Here is a 20,222-nt window from a genome sequence, read left to right as displayed (position 1 = left end):
CTCCAGCAAACACCAGGCATCTTCTCCTGTCTCCTCTTCTTCCCACCCAGTGCCCTATGCAATCACCACTAGCCATTGCCATACATACAGGTTACCTCTCTGCGCTTCCACCCAGTTTCCCCAGGTACTCCCCCACCACATACCACCACCACCACCACCACCACCACCACTACCACCACCACCAGGCACACAACGCTGTATTTTCTCCCCCTCATGCACTTCCTACAGCCCAGCTGCCCCAGGCACCCCCTTACCAAGCCCACCATCCTAATCCCTGGTCACCCCCTCATTCAGGCCATCACCTAACCTCTCACTCAGATGTTCCAGGCACTCCTCCAGCCAGCCAGTGGTTCTTTGCATTTCTCACCATGAATCTGACTGAAAACAAGAAGCCATATAATTGAATCATTTGCACTCTATAAAGTGACAGAGATGTTTATTATTTTCCATCCAAACCCTCCTCTCTTAGCTTTTCATTGTCAAAGGAGCATTGCAATACGCTTTTGAATGATAAGAACATAGAAAGCTCATCACAGTAGGTGGTGCTGCTGAGCTGCACAAAATCTTTCTCTGCTCATTCTTTCTTTTTTTTTTCTTTTTTTTTTTAAAAAGTATTATGTCAAGGTAAAAACATGGTTGTTAAAGATAGATCCAAGGCACAAAGGGGCTGGATTAAGCTATTTTCAAGGTCTTAGCTGCTGTATAGTTTGAGAAACTACTCTGCAACATTGCATTTCTTTAGTTAATTTGCAAGAGCATTTATGAATGTAGGTTCTGAAAAGGTTTATTATCTATTATTTTATTGTGTAAAATATCAGAGAGGAAGGTGGAACTAGAGGATTTTCCAGTTCCAAATGGACACTGTCAAGGTTCAGTATATTAGATCTACACTAAGATGCATAGCTTCCACTGCCTGGTGGGGTACAGATTGTGCCATTCCCTCCCTTCATTCTGCCTGCCTGCTTCGCTTTTACAAGGTTTATTCTTCTGAGCTTCAGTCTAGTGAAATCCATTTGAGGAGGTATCATGGCTGTAGGGAGAACTGCACTTTAGACCCTGTCTGGCTCTTTTGACAGCACTGCTTAGGTGACAGGCCTGGCTTCCTGCACATTACCCTGGGTGGAACCACACAGTCCAACCACCCTCGGAGAGGATCTCTGGGCTGCAGCCGGGGGCCTGATTGCCAACCGAGTCAATGATGTAAGCCCAACATGGCTCTGGCACCAGTAATCATTTCATAGCTCATAGATTCTGAGGGACCACTGTGATCATCCAGTCTGACCTGCAGCATAACCCACGCATAAACTTCTCCAGATAATTCCTAGAGCAGATCTTTTAGAAGAACGTCCAACCTTGATTGAAAAATTGCCAGAGATGGAGACTCCACCATGACCCTTGGTAAATTGTTCCAGTAGTTAATTACCCTCCCTGTTAAAAATTGACGCATTATTTTCCAGTCTGAATTTGTCTAGCTTCAACTTCCAGCCACTGGATCATGTTATACCTTTTTCTGCTAGACTGAAGACTCCATTTTCAAATATTTGTTTACCAGTGTAGGTACTTAGAGACTGTAATCAAGTCCGGTCTCCCCACCCCATTGTTAAGTTAAATAGGTTGAGCTCCTTGAGTCTATCACTATAAAGGCATGTTTTCTAATACTTCAATTATTCTTGTGGCTCTTCTCCCAACCCTCTCCAATTTACCATGTCTGTTTATCATGTCCATTTAGGATGTCTGTCGTGCTCTTTACAGCCAGATTTGTTGACCTATAGGCAGTACAGGTACTTATATCAGAGAAAGAATTGCAGATAAGTCAATGGTATTACAACTAGCATTGTTAGATTATGACAGTTTAAATTACAAAAAAAGGAAACTTCCAATGGCATCTTAAGTATTTGTACCACCAGGGCCAGTCTTAGGGAAAATGGTGTCCTGGGCGAATTTGTATTTTGGCGCCCCCCCCCCATCACCCTTAGCCCACACAGGCTCTCCACACCTAACCTCCAGGCCCCAATGTCTCCCCCCAGTACTTAGTTTGTATTGAAAGAAGTGTGAGAGCTCAGCATCGGCTCAAATTAAGCACTGGCAGGGTGGTCTGATAGCGGCAGTTGCTGGCTTAGTGCCCAGCTCTGAGGGCAATGCCACCGTCAGCAGCAGCGCAGAAGTAAGGGTGGCATGGTATATGGTGTATTGCCACCCTTACTTCTGCTCTGCTGTGGTGGCTTGTGGTGCTTGGTGCTTGGCCTGCAGCTCAAGACTGGCTGTGTGCTGTTACACTGGGGCTGCATCTTGCCAGAGCCCACAGCCCTCCTGCAGCTATCTGGCCACGCTTGGCTCACCAGGGGCTCTATTTAAAATTTTGGGGGGAGAAGGAGGGCAACTTTAACCATGATTCCAGGGGCTACTTAGGCAACTGAAAAGTCTAGGTTTTTTTGGAAGATAATAACTTAGGAGCACTATCTAATTCCTCTTGAAAGAAAGAAAAAAAATATACAAACTCCAATTAAAGTAATATTTTAAGTTTATATGTAAACTTAGATGATGATACAGCAAGATAGTCTCAATCCCAAATCTTGAATTATCAGTTCTGGAGCTTTAACACAGAAATCAGAAACACACGTTTGATACTCCTGGGGGTATTCTGTGCCAAAAAATTAAAAATTCTGTGCACAATATTTTAAAATTCTGCAAGTTTCATTTGTCAATAAATAAATCCAGAGGCTCCAGCATGGCAGTAGGGAGCACAGGCCACTGGCTGCATGACAACTTAATTTACATAAGAGCCTTTGGTGAGGGACCTTGTCAGAGGCTTTCTGGAAATTTAAGTACACTATATCCACTGGATTCCCCTTGTCCACATGTTTGTTTGACCTCCTCAAAGAACTCTAATAGATTAGTAAAACATGATCTCGCTTTCCAGAAATAATGTTGAATTTTGCTCAACAATTTATGTTCTTCTATGTGTCTGACAATTTTATTCTTTACTATTGTTTCAACTAATTTGCCCAGTACTGACGTTAGACTTACTGGTCTGTAATTGCCAGGATCACCTCTAGAACCCTTCTTAAATATTGGTGTTACATTAGCTATCTTCCAGTCATTGGATACAGTAGCTAATTTAAAGGACAGGTTACAAACCATAGTTAATAGTTCTGCAATTTCACATTTGACACACTCTAGGTTACTGCCATTATCTACTCTATTTTAGTCAATTGTTTTTCACTCCACTAAAAGCATATTTACTTAATTTTAACATATGTGATTAAGGCTTTTTCTTTTATTAGGAAAGGGGATTTATTTTTTTAATTATTGTGGCATTTATGTTTACTGATCACAGTCAAGTACGTATCTCGCTAACATTTGACTCCATCGTTGCTATTAGTATCATACTTGGAACAACATTTTCATATTAATTTTAAGTTATTTTACACATATTACTAAAATACACTTTGAAAATAAATGACCTTCATCTGTACAGTGTCTAAAGTTATGTGTTTAATTAAATTTTTTTAAATTGGCATTGCTAAGGTGAGTACAAGCTAAATTTACATTCTAGAAGGATACTATTTGATTGTATCACTTTAAATAATGAATGACAAAACACAATGGGGTAATAAAAGTAATAATGATAATTACTCCAGTCAGGACAGGTGAGGCATTTTAGAATTCACTACTAAAATATTTAAATTTAAGCATAAGAGAGAAATAGAATTATGAAATGCACAGACCAGTCAAAAAACTAAAACAACAGCAATGTAACCCTTAAAAAAACTTTGAAAGAATACAATTACAGAGAATATATGTGCCTTGGCATTCCAACAGGAAGTTCCAAGAAGTAAAAACAATGGTAACACAAGTGTGTGTTGGCGAAGTGTGTGTGTGTGTGTGTGTGTGTGTGTGTGTGTGTGTGTGTGTGTGTACACAGCTGCATGGACAGGACTCCTGTCCAGGAGCATGCGAGCCACTTGCACACACTAGCATGCCTAGGGATAGCTGACAGTGAGCCTGGTGTCCACCCCACAGGGGCAGTACAGCCACGCCGGAGGAGCTGCTCAAGCTGGGTGCTAGCTTCTGTGAGCAATGGCCTGACATGCTGCTGCGGTTCCTGGCCTGGTCGCTGGCCATGGACCTGCTGGTCTCACTCATTGTCGCTAGATCCCTGCAACTCCATGGATATCTGCTTTATATCTGCGGATATCTGCATCTGCAGATACAAATTTTGTATCCGAGCCGGGCTCTACCCATTGATGGCTGTGCTGGCGGAAAAGATTCTTGGATTGGAGCAGGAAATCGAAATTGAGACTCGGAGAAGCTGAAAAGTTCCTAGAGAGCCAGGTCCAGGAAACATCAGTACTCCAGATTCAAGGAAGATAGGAGCTGGGCCACCAATGAGTTAGAAAGAGGACATCAGAGAGGAGGCCTGGCAATTTGTAAGCACCAGAGGCAAGAGGTCAAAATAGTATTCTACATGCCTGGAGACAGATGAGGATGGGCAGGCTGTGGCCACCAGAGAGAAGACTAGGAGGAATTCCGCACATCTACAAGTTTCCAATAAATACCAGGTCCTCAGTATGGAAACTGGAAGATACCTCTCAATATCCAACTAGTCCAAAGGAATGGAGAGATTTATGGGACACAACAGTAGATGGCAGCTCAGCCCAACCTTTTATGTAAATCAGGTTTGTCCACAAAGAGGTCTCCAGCCATCCCAGGAAGACAGACCATCCTTTTTTGGGAATTCAACACTTAGAAGAATTGAAAAAACATTCTGCAGGCAACAGGTGGACAACAGGACAGTGTGCTGCCTTCCTGGAGCCAAGACATGAGATGTCACTCTAAGATTGGACGAGCTTCTGAAGTCAACGGGCAAGGATCCATTAGTGATGGTTCATATCGGCACTAATGACACTGTGTTTTGGGATATCCCACAGATAATACATTACTTCAGGGAACCCGGAAGTGTGCTGAAGAAGAACGTCCAAGAGATCTTCTCTGAGATCCTTCCTGTGTCACAGGTGAAGAAAGACAAAAGGCAGAAGATTCTGGAAGTTAACAGTTGGCTAGGTAAGTGGTGTAGGATTTTGGTTTTATGGAACATTGGTCCACATTTAATGGGGAGATGGGGCTGTATAGATTTCATGGCCTCCACCTCATTAGAAGAAGAACCAATCTTCTTGGGGACAGGCTGGCTAGAGTAGTCAGGAGGGCTGAGAAGGGATGGTAAAAAGAAGGAGGGTATGAGCATTCATTTAGCAAAAATCAAGATGTTGAGAACAAAATTATTCAAGGAACCTGTAGTGAGGCGGTATGGTTCCCTGCCGCTCTGGAGAGAGACTAGTCCCTCCGGACACCAGAGTGGGCGGAGCTAGGGAGCTCTGAGCCCACCCCACAGTGGGTCAGCCATTGCCCCTGAAGTATAAAGGCCCGAACTCAGGGCTCACTGGGAGGGCAGCCGTCGGGGATGCCAGATGCCTCTGGCCTAGCTTGTGATTGGGAAACCCCACCAGCCTGCGGTAAAACCCAAGGACTGGCCCGACCTACCCTGTGCCAGCTACCCAGAGGAGTTGCCAAGCCTGCCCCATGCCAGCTACCAGGAGGAGTTGCCAAGTCTACCCCGGCCAGCTATCCTGAGGAACCCATTGTGCTGGACCCCCCTGAGGACAGCACCCTGACCCAGGTACCTCAAGAGGGAGAGTCTGGAAGTAGCCTGGGGGCAGCTGACCCTAGTCTGGCTGCAGCACTACCAGAACCCATGTCAGTGTGTTGTGGCCAGGATCCTCACTGACGATGCAGTATGTCTTCTGCCGCTGCTAGGGCCCCGGGCTGGGATGCAGTGGAGTGGGTCGGCCTGCGTCTCCCCTTCCCCCCAACTCGCAGGTGGCAGTCTCCCTCCTTCCCTGCCCCTTTGGAACCTAGGGCCTGGGCCTACTGTTAATATACTGTTGTTGCTCAGCCCCGCCTGAGCACCTGATTCACCATTGCCCAGCCCTGACCTAGGGCCTGGGCTTATGGTGTTATTTCTACTTTCACAAAGGCCACAGAGAATGACACCTATGGCTGGACTAATTCCCCGCAAGACCTATTCCTCAATTTAGTGAGGCGGTTTGGTTCCCTGCCACCCCAGAGAGGCAAGCCCCGGCTAACCTCTCTTCATGCCCTTTGGTTCTGTAGACAAGAAATTCCTGAATTGCCTAAACAATGGGGAGTCCTTGTGACACCTTAGAGACTAACAAATTTTACTTGGGCATAAGCTTTCGTGGGCTAGAACCCACTTCATTAGATGCATGGAGTGAAATATACAGTAGGCAGGTATAAATATACAGCACATGAAAAGATGGGAGTTGCCTTACCAAGTTGGGGGGTCAGTGCTAACTAGGCCAATTCAATCAGGGTGGCTGTGGCCCATTCCCAACAGTTGACAAGAAGGTGTGAGTATCAAAGGGAAAATTACTTTTTGTAGTGACCTAGCTACTCCCAGTCTTTATTCAGGCCTAATTTGATGGTGTCAAGTTTACAAATTAATTCCAGCTCTGCAGTTTCTCATTGAAGTCTGTTTTTTAAGTTTTTTGTTGAAGAATGGCCACTTTTAAGTCTATTATTGAGTGTCCAAGGATATTGAAGTGCTCTCCTACTGGTTTTTGAATGTTACAATTCTTGATGTCTGATTTGTGTCCATTTATTCTTTTGTATAGAGACTGTCTGTCTGGTTTGGCCAATATACATGGCAGAGGGGCATTGCTGGCCCATGATGGCATATATCACATTCTGTTACTTTCTTTGTTGGGCCTGTCCTATAGTAGGTGACTTCTGGGTACCCTTCTGGCTCTGTCAATCTGTTTCTTCACCAGGCTCAGACAGCATCTCAGCTGAGGTTTTTAAAGATGATGGAACAATGCTCCAGCACAAACTTGGCCAACTCCTTGACACAATCTGGACCCGTGAAGAAATTCTACCTCACTTTAAGAATGCCAACATTGTTACAATATTCAAGAAAGGGGAGAAATCTTTGTACAGGAACTACAGAGGTATTGCTCTCCTCTCCATCGCAGGGAAGATTCTTGCCTGGATCCTACTAAACTGCCTCCTTCCCCTTGCTGAGGAACTCTTCCCCGAATCACAGTGTGGCTTCAGGCCATCCCAGGCACAACTGACATGATCTTCATGACATGACAAATTCAGGAGAAGTGCAGAGAGAAACACCAGGAACTGTTCATGGCATTTATCGATCTAACCAAGGCCTTTGACTCTATCAATCATGATGCTCTATGGAAGGTGATGTGTAGGTTTGGCTGTCCACAGAAATTTATTTCCATCATCTGACTACTCCATGATGAGATGACTGCCACCATTTTGTGCAACGGCTCAGAGAATGAACCATTCACCATTCACACTGGTGTCAAGCAGGGCTGTGTCATTGCTCCAACACTCTCTTCTCCATTTACCTTGCTGTGATCCTGATTCTCATTCGCGACCGCCTTCTTGACTGAATCGGGATTGTGTATCGTATGGATGGCCAATTCCTCAATCTTCGATGTCTCCAAACAAAATCTAAGATCATGAGAATTGGCATCACTGACCTACAATATGCAGATGACTGTGTCATTCTTGCACATGCAAAGGCTGACCTGCAAAGCACCTTAAATCTTTTGCAGATGCCTATCACAGCCTGGGTGTGTCTCTCTCAACATTGGAAAAACCAAAGTACTCTACCAGCCCTCACTTCCACAAACTACTCTTCGTACTCCACAAATCACCATCAGTGGAAAACCCCTGGAAAATGTGGACCATCTTCTGTGTCTTGGCAGCCATCTCTCCCAAACAGCCAGCACTGAGCAGAAATTGCATACAAGATCTGTTGTGCCAGCACAACTTTTGGAAGACTACTCAAACAAGCCTTAAATTATAGGGATCTACAAACAAGTACCAAGATCTTGGTTTACAAGGCAGTTGTCATCCGCACCCTTCTCTATGGGTGTGAGACCTGGGTAACCTACAGACGCCATCTGAAGCAGCTGGAGTGGTTCCAGCAACACTGCCTCAGGAGGATTCTCAGGATTAGCTGGGAAGATTGACATACTAACATCAGCGTTCTCTCTGCAGCCAACTTCCGCAGTATAGAAGTGCAGGTCATGAAATACCAACTCCGCTGGGCTGGCCACTGTGTACATATGCCTGACACACGCTTCCCAAAGCAAGTACTCTTCTCTTAAGTCAGGGAAGAAAGGCTCACAGAGGGCAGCTGAAGCGTTTCAAAGACATACTGAAAGTACATCTTAAAAAGGGAGGCATCAGCCCAACAAACCGGGAGGACTTGGCGCGGAACAGAACACAGTGGCACCACACCATACACCAAGCCACAGCTCACTTTGAGGAGAACAGATGTGCTCATGAGACAGAGAAGCAACAAAGGAGGAAAGAAAGGCATAACAGTCCAACCAACAACTATGTCTCCTCCAGGATTACACCTGTCACTTCTGTGGGAAAGCCTGCAGGGCAAGAATTGGGTTCCTCAGCCATTTAAAAACTCACCAATGAATCCCCTTGGCAGACGACATCCTCGTATCGAGTGATAGCCAAAGAAGAAGAATAAAAGTATCTACATGTGGAACAAAAAGATGATGGGACTTAGACTCCTAAGTCACGTCGGTGTTGAAAATTTTACCCTGCAACTTCAAAGGGAAATCAGAAAACCCTTGTGTTAGGAATTGGAACATCATCAGCTGGGTTGTATCTTGATTTGGATTCTGAAAATTGAGTTGATCCTTTCTTCAGACTCAGAGACTAGAATTGTTGGTACTATATATGTGACAATCAGGAGAGTTCAATGACACTTGCACAGCACCTGTTTTCCAAAATAGGTCTTGTTTGGAACTCTGTAACTAAAATTGCTGACATTCTGTTCTTTAATTTATTACATTTTAAGTGCAGCATTATTATGGACAATTGTGGTAGTTTCTTTTAATAAAAGTACACATGTGTGGTACCAGAAAATCCTAATCTTAGGAAAAATTGATTTTTAAAAATGAGTGGCAATGATTTACAGTAGAACCAATGTTTTATTGTTGAAGAGCATCACTTTTGAATTAAGGAATTAACTTCAGTTTTGCTTCAAATGATATCCAATGAAAATAATAATTTGGAAAATGTGGTTTCCTGAGACTATTAGAATTAGTCCATCCCTCGGGATCTGATCTGCCAAAAAAACCTTATTTTAATTGTGTAAGAGTCTGCTTGCTTCTGTTGACTATTTTTAACCTTTTCTTTTAATAGGAAGCTACAATAAAATGATCACCTATATTATTCGGAGATTAAGCTGTATTCATTTTCCTCAAAAGTGAAATAAAACCATTCCCGCAAACACAGAGTATGGTATTTCCAGTAAATTATCAAATATCTTGCTAGCAGTTATTTAAATCTTAACACCTACCACACACAGCTCATTTCAAGCAACAATGTGCTTTCCCTAGGATTGCATTGTTATACAGTTACTGTGATTCACCTGAATTCATATCTGTGCTTGCATGTAAATTTAAGAGTAAACAATAACCTAAAATTATGTGAATTAGTCACATGTTCTTACTATAAAGTTGTTCTACCATTTTGTCTGTATCTTTCATAAACCTGGGACATCTGCATTGCCCTGGTTCTTTCCAGGAGTTTGTTAGTGGATTCCTCTTCCCAGAACGCAAAAATCTTTTTCTGTGTCTCTACTCTGCAGCTGTAGGTTAGAGGACAGTTGTTCATTCTTGTTGCGCTGATTGCAATAAGCTCTTTCCTCTGGGCCTGAATCTCTAGATTTGGATTAGAAAACCGTACAATTTGTGATTCGGACTAAACACCGAGTTGAATCTGAGTAGCTAAAGGTGTGCTGTTTTAAAGTACAACTCTAAGGTGCCACAAGTACTCCTTTTTCTTTTTGTGGATACAGACTAACATGGCTGCTACTCTGAAATCACTCTTAACATTGGTTTTAGATCTGGCTTGTATCAGTTTAATTTGCTTTTTCAAATTAAAGGTTGCCACTTAATAGCCTCCTGGAGAGCTAAGCAAGTGGAGTTATATGGAAGCTCAGAGAATATCTTCTGCACCTTATGTAATTCAGTTTCACTCTAATTAAAACTAACTTGTTGTTTTTACAGCTGAACTCTTAGTGAATATTGCTTTGCCATTCTTCAGTACTGCTATCCCTCGGAATTTGGCCCCAGGTTGCATGTATGCGGTAATTGGTCTGAGTTTCAGAAGGCAATGTAGTCAGAGACATTTATCTTTCTAAGTAACATTTTTGTACTTTCTGTTGTACCTATAATTACTTTTTATTATCCCAAACTTCTCTAGGCAACTGGAAACCGGGCTATTCTAGATGCAATTTTGAAATAAACAAACTCTAAAACTTTAACTGACACAACAATTTACTATGCATTCGATATCTGCAGCATTTTGAGTGTCGCAGAATCCTCCTTTGCTGAATTTTATTCAGCATAACTAATGCTTGTCACATACATAGTCCCATCCCCATCAGTCATACTGATGTAATCAATTTTGGAAAGCATGGGAGTGCTACAGAAAAAAGAACTTTGTCAAACCGAGCGTAAGAAAGCAAATTTAAAAGTGGTGCTCAATCTAGAGTATTAAATCCATAAAGATTTCTTACATCACAGTTATTGGCTTTTTGAGATTACCCCAATGGAACTCTGATAAAGCAGTGGATGTTGACTGGTGATTTTTAGCATGCCCGAGTTAAAAGAGCAGTGTCACATAATTTATTTAGGTTAATACATTGTTGGTGGGGAATCTGTAAGCATTAAGTGATGATCCTGGATTCTTTGTTTATATAAAAAAGCATTACATATTACACCTAAACACCTATATGTCTTATGGTATGCATAGAATATCAGGGTTGGAAAGGACCTCAGGAGGTCTAGTCCAACCAACTGCTGAAAGCAGGACCACTCCCCAATTTTTGCCCCAGATCCCAAATGCTCCCCCCAAGGATTGAACTCACAACCCTGTGTTTAGCAGGCCAATGGTCAAATCACTGAGCTATCCCTCCCCCCCATGTTGTATATTGCATGTTATATACTGTATCAAACTGATATTATTCACTAGGAATACTGTTGTTTTTATTGTGCTCCATATCAGTGCAAAGCATAAGACATGCCAAATGACAAGGTTCAGGCTTCTAGAAGTATTACATACAAGATACCCACCTCCAAAGAGGTTGTGGTGATTAATTACTTAATATTTTTAGCACACTATTCCTATATCACATGCTAGCAGGTGAGGGCTTTTGGGATTGAATATTTTAAGACTTAGGCATAGTATTTTAGGACTGTAATGTGGAGGTGGACCTTCATATTTTCTCTCAAAGCTTTGGTGGTTTTCCAGGGAGCATACTAATTAGACAAAGTAGAAGATCTAGGGATATACTAGTGAAACAGGTGAAAATGATTCTAGTGATGATTGAAAGCTAATTACTATCCTTACTCAGCAATTGGCCGGCAGATAATGTGAAGCTTATTAACAGAGAGACTGAAAAACCAACAATGCTTTTTGGTTTGGGTCACAGAACTTGCGAGAGGTAGACTGCTCTAACACTACTGCAAAGCCTGATACAATTCTTTACTTTGATTATATTTTCTCCTAACCGAGACCAAAGCGCTTGAATAAAGAAAAATTCTAATGAAATACATGCATACATAGAAGAAAAAGGAGAAAATCCTGTATGTTCAAAAACTAAAGAGTGACTGTATCTGTCAGTGAACATTTTCAGCTACATCTCAGCATGTTAAAATACGCAGTGTTGCCAACTCTCATCAGACTTGTGACATTTCAGTGCTCTTCTTAAAGCTCAGTTGCTGGAATCATGTGATTGTGAGAATCTCCACTTACATTTTTTTTTTAAATAAAAGTTTCTAGCTCCCTTGGCTGCAAAGTAAAGCTTGAACATGTGAAATCTAAAGACACAAAACCAAAAGACAAATAAAAAGACCCGAAACGTCTTATTTTTAAAAAATTGACTGTTTTAAAGCTAGTCTCATGATTTTGATGGGGGCACATGATTCATGATTTTTGCCTTTTGAGGAATTGGAAAACAAGGGACTGATTCTCTTCTCAGACCAGTTTTATGTTGAGGGAATACCTTTGGCTTCAGTGAGGTTATTTCTGCCCTGCCCTGGTATAAGTGAGAGAAGTGGGCTAAAAGTATCCAGCTGCTGAAAGGAGACAGAGATTGATTGCTTGTAACTAATCAGCGTAGTGACACTGTATCTTATACACTTAACCTCTACTGCTGGGCAGAATGGCTAATGTAATAGCATGTTGAAAAACTCAGGGCCATAATACTTGTGAAGAGCTTCAAGGAGTTTTGCTGCCAAGAGACTGACACTTTTTTGGGCTACTCAAGTATTTCAAAACTTAGAAGTAAAAATGAAGTGAATGAATGAAATGAAAAAGTGAAGCTGATCCATTCTGTTAACAGGTCAGTTGTTTCTTACACAAACCAGAATGGCTGTTAGAAAAGAGATAGGGTTTTTTTTTAAGCTTATTGGTGAAGACTTTAAAAAGTGATTAGTGTTTTTTTCCGTGCCCAACTTGAGATGCCATAAAGGAGCCTGACTTAGAGTGTGGGTGCTCAGCATTTTCTGAAAATTGGACGCATCAACTTGGGCATTCAGTCACTTGTCTTTTCTGAAACTTCTGGCTGTAGGTCTCACATTTATGTTGGTCCTTTATTGAGGTGACATGACAAATCATAAATTATGCACAATGTAGTTTATCTTCTTGTATGTGATTAAAATGCCATGAGAATGTAACATAAGTAAATCTTACTGAACAGCACTGTTTGAAACTATTTCAGTTTTCAGTCTCTCTTTTTATCAGAAAGAAAAGGAGTACTTGTGGCACCTTAGAGACTAACAAATTTATTTGAGCATAAGCTTTCATGAGCTACAGCTCACTTCATCGGATGCATTTGAAAGCTCACGGAAGCTTATGCTCAAATAAATTTGTTAGTCTCTAAGGTGCCACAAGTACTCCTTTTCTTTTTGCGAATACAGACTAACATGGCTGCTACTCTGAAACCTCTTTTTATCAGGCAATAGATGAGACTATCTGTTACAGGAAATGAATAAGGCAGACTATTACCCCATAGGCAGTTTCCTTCCCTGGCATGCGCATGCTTTACTAATACAGAGGAGAAATCCAAAAAAATTAGCGGCGGTGCAGCTTAGTCACTTACTCTGACCTAATATAGCATCTTATTGGATATTAACATTTATCTGGGACTGGGTTAACGAGTCAGATGTGGAAATAAGGCAATTAAATAAACAACCCCCCCCCCATCCTGAAAAAAACAACCAAACAGGGAAAAACAACCCAGACCAGACTGAGCAGACTCAACCCTATGGTAATAGCCACCACACAAGAGATCTAAACTTGGTTTCCAAGCCCATCCTCTCAATCCCCAGGCTGACAGGTGTCTCAGACGCCAGAGAGAGGGCACCTTCTCTTGCGCTTAAATAAGCCCCTCTGGATGAAGCATGAAGTGGCACAGAAAGGTCCTAAAATGTGCTAAATCTCAACACTACAGTAATGGAGGTCTTTGGTAAAAGAGGAGAAATGGTGGATTTTGGGAGTCCCTTTTGCTGCCGACTTTGGCACATGCAGGTGTACTTGGTTTGGGCTAAGCTGACTCGTCAGTTCCAATGCTTGATCCTTGATTTATCTTGCAACATGGCTGGCAAATGTGGGCTTGTAACCATAAGGGAAAAAGCTGTCTTCAGTTCTGCTGATGACTATGGGTAGGCATAGTTCCTATATAAAGTGCCGCACAGTAGCTTTATGCAGTAAGTATACATAAATATGCATGTACTTGGTAAGCTTTCCTGATCACGGGTGGAGGAATGATGTGGGTTTCTGTTTCTGAAGATAGTTAGGGGGACTCCGCTTTTTATTAAACGTTTATATGACACTTGAACATTTCATGGTGTCTCTGTGCCAGAGCTTACTTGTGCCATCTTTTAATTTTTAAACTTCAGTAATGAGTATTTTGAAAGGGGTTATTGAACAGATCTATTTCTTTGGTTAAGATAACTAATTAAATTATTTCTCATGTGTCTTATTTTGCCTCCCGTTATACACTACACTTACATTCACAGTGTGATTTAAAATGCATGAGGTAAGTTTTCTAGACCCTAATTGCTGAGTTTCTGCGGAGTCACAACTAGCCCAGCTAGTTTCATCTTCATGTGCATGTACTAGTTTGTTGGAGACATTTGGCTCATTGTGTTCTTTCACCGCGGATTGTTTACCGAACAAATAGACCAAAGAGTCTTTCAAATTTTAAAATCCACCAGCTCTGAAATGGTTTAATAGAAAATTTGAGACAGATGCCACAGCAATGAATAGGCAATCTTTGGAACTCATGGCTGCAATACATTACTTGGAAGAATATTTGGACAAGATTAATAAAATTAGACAATTATCAGGGAAGAATAGCATCAACATTTTCACTGTAGTAGCTTGGGTAAAATTCCAAGGGTTTTCAATTCAGAGGTTCAGGGTTTAAAGTGATCACCAGTTCGGGTCAGAAAAAAATATTCTCCTCCTTCCTCTGCCTACACTTTGGTACAGTTTTGAAAATTAGGTACACTATGGTAGTGTTCTGTCTTCTTGGGAAATATCTGGTAGTGGCAAGTGTCTGGGACAGGATACCAAATCACCATGGACCATTGTTCTGTTCTAGTATGGCAACTCCTATTTCCTATGTTCCCTCTTTTCTACTGTTCTTGGTATCTAGGTCTCTATTAACCCCAAGATATTAAAAATGGCACACAGGAAAATAATACAGGTCTTATATCAAAAGGGAGAGATCTGAAACGAGGAATTTAGCCAAGTTGAATATTATAGACCCATTTGCTAAATCCTGGATGGATGGAAGTGGAAGAAGAAGAAGAAGAAGACGACTAAATAAGTTTATGGGACCATTCAGTCTCCCAAGATATTTGGGAACAATAACAGTGGGAACAAAAGTGGTGTGACAGAGACTGAATTGCCTCCAAAAAATTAAAAAAAAAAAAAAGATTGGTTCCTTACAGCCAAACCTTTTTTCTTCTACGCTGCTGTAGAGTGTGGTTGAAAATGTATGTAAAAGAAATTTAATAAAAAAAACATTGAATTATTCCATTACCCTAACCTTGCTAGCTGAGGAGTTATGTTGGAGAAGTAAAATTGAGACACTTCAAATCTCAAGCAAAATAGAACCATATGCAAAAAACCTCTTCCACTGTGGTTATTTTATATGGATTATCTGATTTGCACTCATTAAGATTTCTGGATTCTTTTCTGATGAGTCTAAATAGTAGGGATTGGGTATGTGGTAACATCCTCTTCAAGCAGAGAATAAGCACTCTTTTTAGATATATACCAATATATTCATTTTCCTGTAGGAAAATGGTTTATCTTGATATTTTTTTCATCAAGGCTAAATGGGAGGAAACAAACTGAGCCTATCTTAGCTGATGTTCAGAACTCATTGAAGCCTGCATACCAGACATGGGGAATTTATTAAATGCTATTTGTGTGGTATATGCTGTACATGTAGGTTTCCTGAATATCCACTGCCAAAAGCAGTTTAGGTTGGAGAACTTTATTTCAAAGACCTTTCTCTCTCATTTTTAAAATGGATATGTATTCTATAGCGGTATTAGTTTGTAAATTTAGTTTGTGTTTCAAAGATTATACTAGTATTCATTCTGCTGGGAAGGTTGTTTGTTAGTGATTCCATTATAAACCTTTTCCCCCCCAGAGGTTATGAATTTAGTCCTTGGTGAAACTCACTGGGCATGATTTCACTGGATGTGTTACTTATTTTTTTTTTTTAAATAAAAATTATTGGTGTACATTTGTCATTTAATTGGAACTGTAACAATGAATGGGCCTATTTTCCTAAGAAGTTGAAGAATCTCTAGGAAACTTTCTTTAAAGTCATAACACTAAAAGATCATCAAGTATATGAACAAAAATGTCGAAGTAATTATTAAACATTATCAACTTTGGCTATTATTTTTTGAAAGTTATACAGGTATTTAAATGTGTTAAGTAACTGTAAATATTGCTATAATTATCTCCATAGTTTTTCCTCAAATGGGAGATTCAATACTGGTTTATATTTAGTGAGATTTTTAGCATCAAGATATGATTCCTTGTGTACAGGCCTCAACAGTATCTCCTCAAGAACACCTGGCACCTTGCCTTTGGAAAATTTCCACCAAACCAGGTCTGCACCTCTAGCCTTCCCCACCCTAGAGAGTTCAATGCAGCATGGTTGTCATTCAGAAGCACCTCCAATTCTTCCAAAATGCCATATATTGATAGATTTTTAGTACCAGAAGAGATCCTTAGAGCATCTAATCTGACTTTCTGTGTAACACAGGCCACAGAATTTCACCCAGTTATCCCTGAACTGATCCCAATAACTTGTGTTTGACAAAGCCAAGACTGTTGGGTTTCAGTGAGCAACAATGGCCAAGACTAAGTCTGTCATCTTGATTTTGACTTCAGACTTAGATATGTAAAAGGTCCACAGTTAATATGAAAATGAAGCAGCATATAATAATTCTTTCTAAACTGATGATCTATTTTCCTATTAGAAACCCTGCTAAAAGCACTCTTTGGCAAAGAATGAAATGATTCTGGTAATGAATTTGATTTCAGAAAATTACCTGGTGTGGTATTAATTAAAAATTACTAATTTTCTTCCTAGGCAGTTTACTACAGTATAAAGAAATTATATCCCTGTTTACCAGCCAATTTAATGTAGCCTATATAATCCGTAAATGCACTGACAAACTAAAGCACTAGTATCACAAAGAGTTACATATGTGCTTAACTTTACACAGATGAGTAGTCCCACTCACATTTAAATCTGTTTCCTACTCTAAAAGAATGATTCAATATAGCAGATAATCTCATAGAATTTACTTGTTTGTTTCCAGGGTGGTTTTCAGTTTTTCAATAGCTGTATTAGATGTGCTTGAGTACCTTTTTACAGCTGCTTGTAAGGAATCCAATAATTCCAATGTTCCTGCGGAAATAGGTAAGAAGTTTTGAACCGGGGTGGGAATGAGGGGAATAGAGGGGACTAACACTAAAAAATCAAAACTGCTAATGCAAAAACTGCAGTTAAAAGCAAATTCTGTAATTTACGGTAATACTATAATCCAGCCCATCTGCATTTGTGGAGTAGAAGGGGGAGACTGAAAACTATACTGTCTGAAAAGCTTAAATAGCCAATAAAATAGTCATTGGCAATAATATATTACAATTGCTCTAGCCAAAAATAAAAGGATGGGGCAATTTGTATAATTAAAGTTCTCATGGAAATTGTCTGATTTTTACAATCCCACCAACACTTCGCAGTACTGGCCTAATAATTAAAAATTGCTTTGGCTTTCACTGTATTATAATGATTTGGTTTTAGTGTGCATATCTTAAGTAGACCTGTATGATTCCATTGGAATCAGCAAATTAACTAGACCATTTAATTTTTGCCACAATTCCTGTAGCCATGTAAAGACAGTTGTACAGACATTTTCAATGTTTGTTGGAGACCTATTAAAACAAGGGGCTACTCTGACTTTTGGAAATGTCAAAAGAATGAATGCTATGATTTATCACTTTTCATATTTTCAAATGGTAGTAAAATCAGGAAGACAGGAGTAAAGAATAATAGAAGGTAAAGAACATAGTATTGGGGGAATGGAGATGCCTAATTAAAGTGGTTCTGCAGAGAAAATTTATTGAAGAATGCTTGAAGCCTAATCCAGATGTGGAACACTAAGGCTAAATAGGCTATTGTTCTGGGATATCTCCCTTTTTGTCATTGTTGCATGTCTAGACATTGGTCAACCAACAATTTTGATGAATAACAGTATACTTGAGAACAACTTAGAGAGTCAGTTCCTAAGGATACTAGGTGGAGACAAAAAGAAAATAAATCCCATGATTGTATGATCTGAAGGTAAAAGAGGTTGTACTCATAGTTACGAAATATTGGAATTCCCACCACTTTTTAACTGGCAGTAAAATAGGTGGTTTGGGCAACTACAAAAAATAATTCAGTTTAAGATGTGCTGAGTAATTATTTAAATGTCTCTTTCAAAGCAATTACCATTCTTTAGTTTTATATGAAAGAAGAACTTTTTATCCTCTGACAACTCCTTTTTGAATGTTAAATTTTTCCACTGGTTTCCCATTTAGAAGTTTTCAGATTCTTGTTCGACAAAATGTTTGTTTCTGGTTTCCTTCTTTAGCTTTTCATCTGTGCTTTTGCTTCACTGCCATTACCTTCCTTACTTTCTCAATCACCACCTTAGCTTTTTTTAGCCCAGAATTCTTTATCATCTGCCTTTTGTATAGCTAGGTATGGAATTGCTGTGTACAGTAGAGCTGATTTTGTTGTTTGGAAGGAAACATTGTAGCTAGTTTATTAGGTAGTTTATTTTCTCCCCTGCTAATTAATCAAACGTTAACACCAACTTTTGTAATGAACATATATTAAGTAGATGTACTGTAGAGGGACTTCAAATAAGTCTGCTTGAGTATCAATTGTTGGGCTGAGATTCACTCTGCTTGAGCGGCTACCAATGAGAAGTCCTATGTTTGGCAAAAATCCCCTTAACAAGAGCAAATATTTGGCTTGCTTTTCTCATTTGCAGACAATGACTTTGAGATCACCTGCTCTAAATGGACCTTAAAAAAAAAAAAGCACAAAGAAGTGAAGTGACTAGACCACAGTTGCAGAGTAGGAACTCGAACTAAGGTCTCCTGAGTCCCTGTCTAATGTATTTCTCAGCTTTGGTGATCTACTCAAAATTTGGAAAGCAATAGATGTTTTTAAATTACTGCCACATAAATTAAAATTACACAAATGAGCAACAAATTATATTCACTATGTAGGAACCTGGAAACCAATGAGCACAGCCAGACTTAGCAAGATCTCCTTATTTTATGCTTAATTAGATCAAATTCGGAAACACCCCTATGACTACCTGTGGTTTGAGTAAAATCTCCCCACTGGGAGTAATATGTGAAATGTAAAAGAACAGATACTCTTGTGATTTCATTCATATATGGTAAATGGCCACATACTTTGGGCCAATTTCACCAAGGAGGAGAGGCCCTGAGACTCTTTGTAACAGCCAAATTACTTGAGATCTTTTTTTGATAAGATTGCAGATTTGGTTGATAAAGGGAATAGTGCTGATGTAATATACTTCGACTTCTGTAGGGCATTTGATTTGGTACTGCACAACATTCTAAAATAACTAGAATTTAATAAAATTAACATGGCACACATTAAACGGATTAATTGCTAGGTCTCAATGTAATTGTAAATCAGGAATCATCCTCAAGTGGGTGAGTTTCTAGTGGGGTCCCACAGGGATCAGTTCTTCGCCCTATGCTAATTAACTTTTTTTATCAATGACCTAGAAGAAAACATAGAATAATCACGAATAAAGTTTGCAGATGACAAAAAAAATGGGGTAGTGGTAAATAAAAAAGAGGACAAGTCACTGATACGAGTGATCTCGATCACTTGATAAACTGTGTGAAAGCAGACAATATGCATTTTAATATGGCTAAATGTAAATATCAAGGAACTAAGAATGTAGGCCATACTTACAGGATGGGAGACTTTATCCAGAGAAGCAGTGACTCTGAAAAAGATTTGTGGGTCGGGGTGAATAATCAGCTGAATATGAGGTCCTAGTGCAATGCTGTGGCCAAAAAGGCTAATACGATTCTTGGATGCAGAACCAAGGGAATCTCGAGTAGGAGTAGACAGATTATTTTACCTCTATATTTGGCACTGGTGTAACCACTGCTGGAATACTGGGTCCAGTTCTGGTGCTCACAATTCAAGAAGGATGATGATAAATTGGAGAGGGTTCAGAGAAGATCCACAAGAATGATTAAAGGTTGAGAAACCATGCTTTCAGTGGTAAACTCAGGGAGGTCAGTCTATTTAATGTAACACAGAAAATATTTAAGGGATGACTTGATTACACACTTCAAGTCCCTACATGGGAAGAAATATTTAACAATGAGTTATTCAGTCTAGCAGAGAAAGGTATGACATGATCCAATGGCTGGAAGTCGAAGCTAGACAAATTCAGATTGGAAATAAGGTGTAAATTTTTAATAGTGAAGGTATTAACCAC

The 20,222-nt window shown here is 40.1% G+C and overlaps 1 long non-coding RNA gene across 1 annotated transcript; it reads right to left on the bottom strand.

The window, feature by feature from the left end:
• Positions 1 to 205: 205 nt before the first annotated feature.
• LOC122458337 lies at positions 206 to 19,887 on the bottom strand. The gene is made up of 3 exons (XR_006278333.1): positions 19,857 to 19,887; positions 16,981 to 17,083; positions 206 to 583 (listed from the first exon to the last, which is right to left on the bottom strand). It is a non-coding gene; the product is annotated as an uncharacterized LOC122458337 (long non-coding RNA).
• Positions 19,888 to 20,222: the final 335 nt, after the last annotated feature.

Source organism: Dermochelys coriacea, chromosome 1 (genome assembly GCF_009764565.3).
Source record: "Dermochelys coriacea isolate rDerCor1 chromosome 1, rDerCor1.pri.v4, whole genome shotgun sequence".
Lineage (NCBI taxonomy): Eukaryota > Metazoa > Chordata > Testudines > Dermochelyidae > Dermochelys > Dermochelys coriacea.
This window is presented reverse-complemented; position numbering and strand designations above follow the sequence as displayed.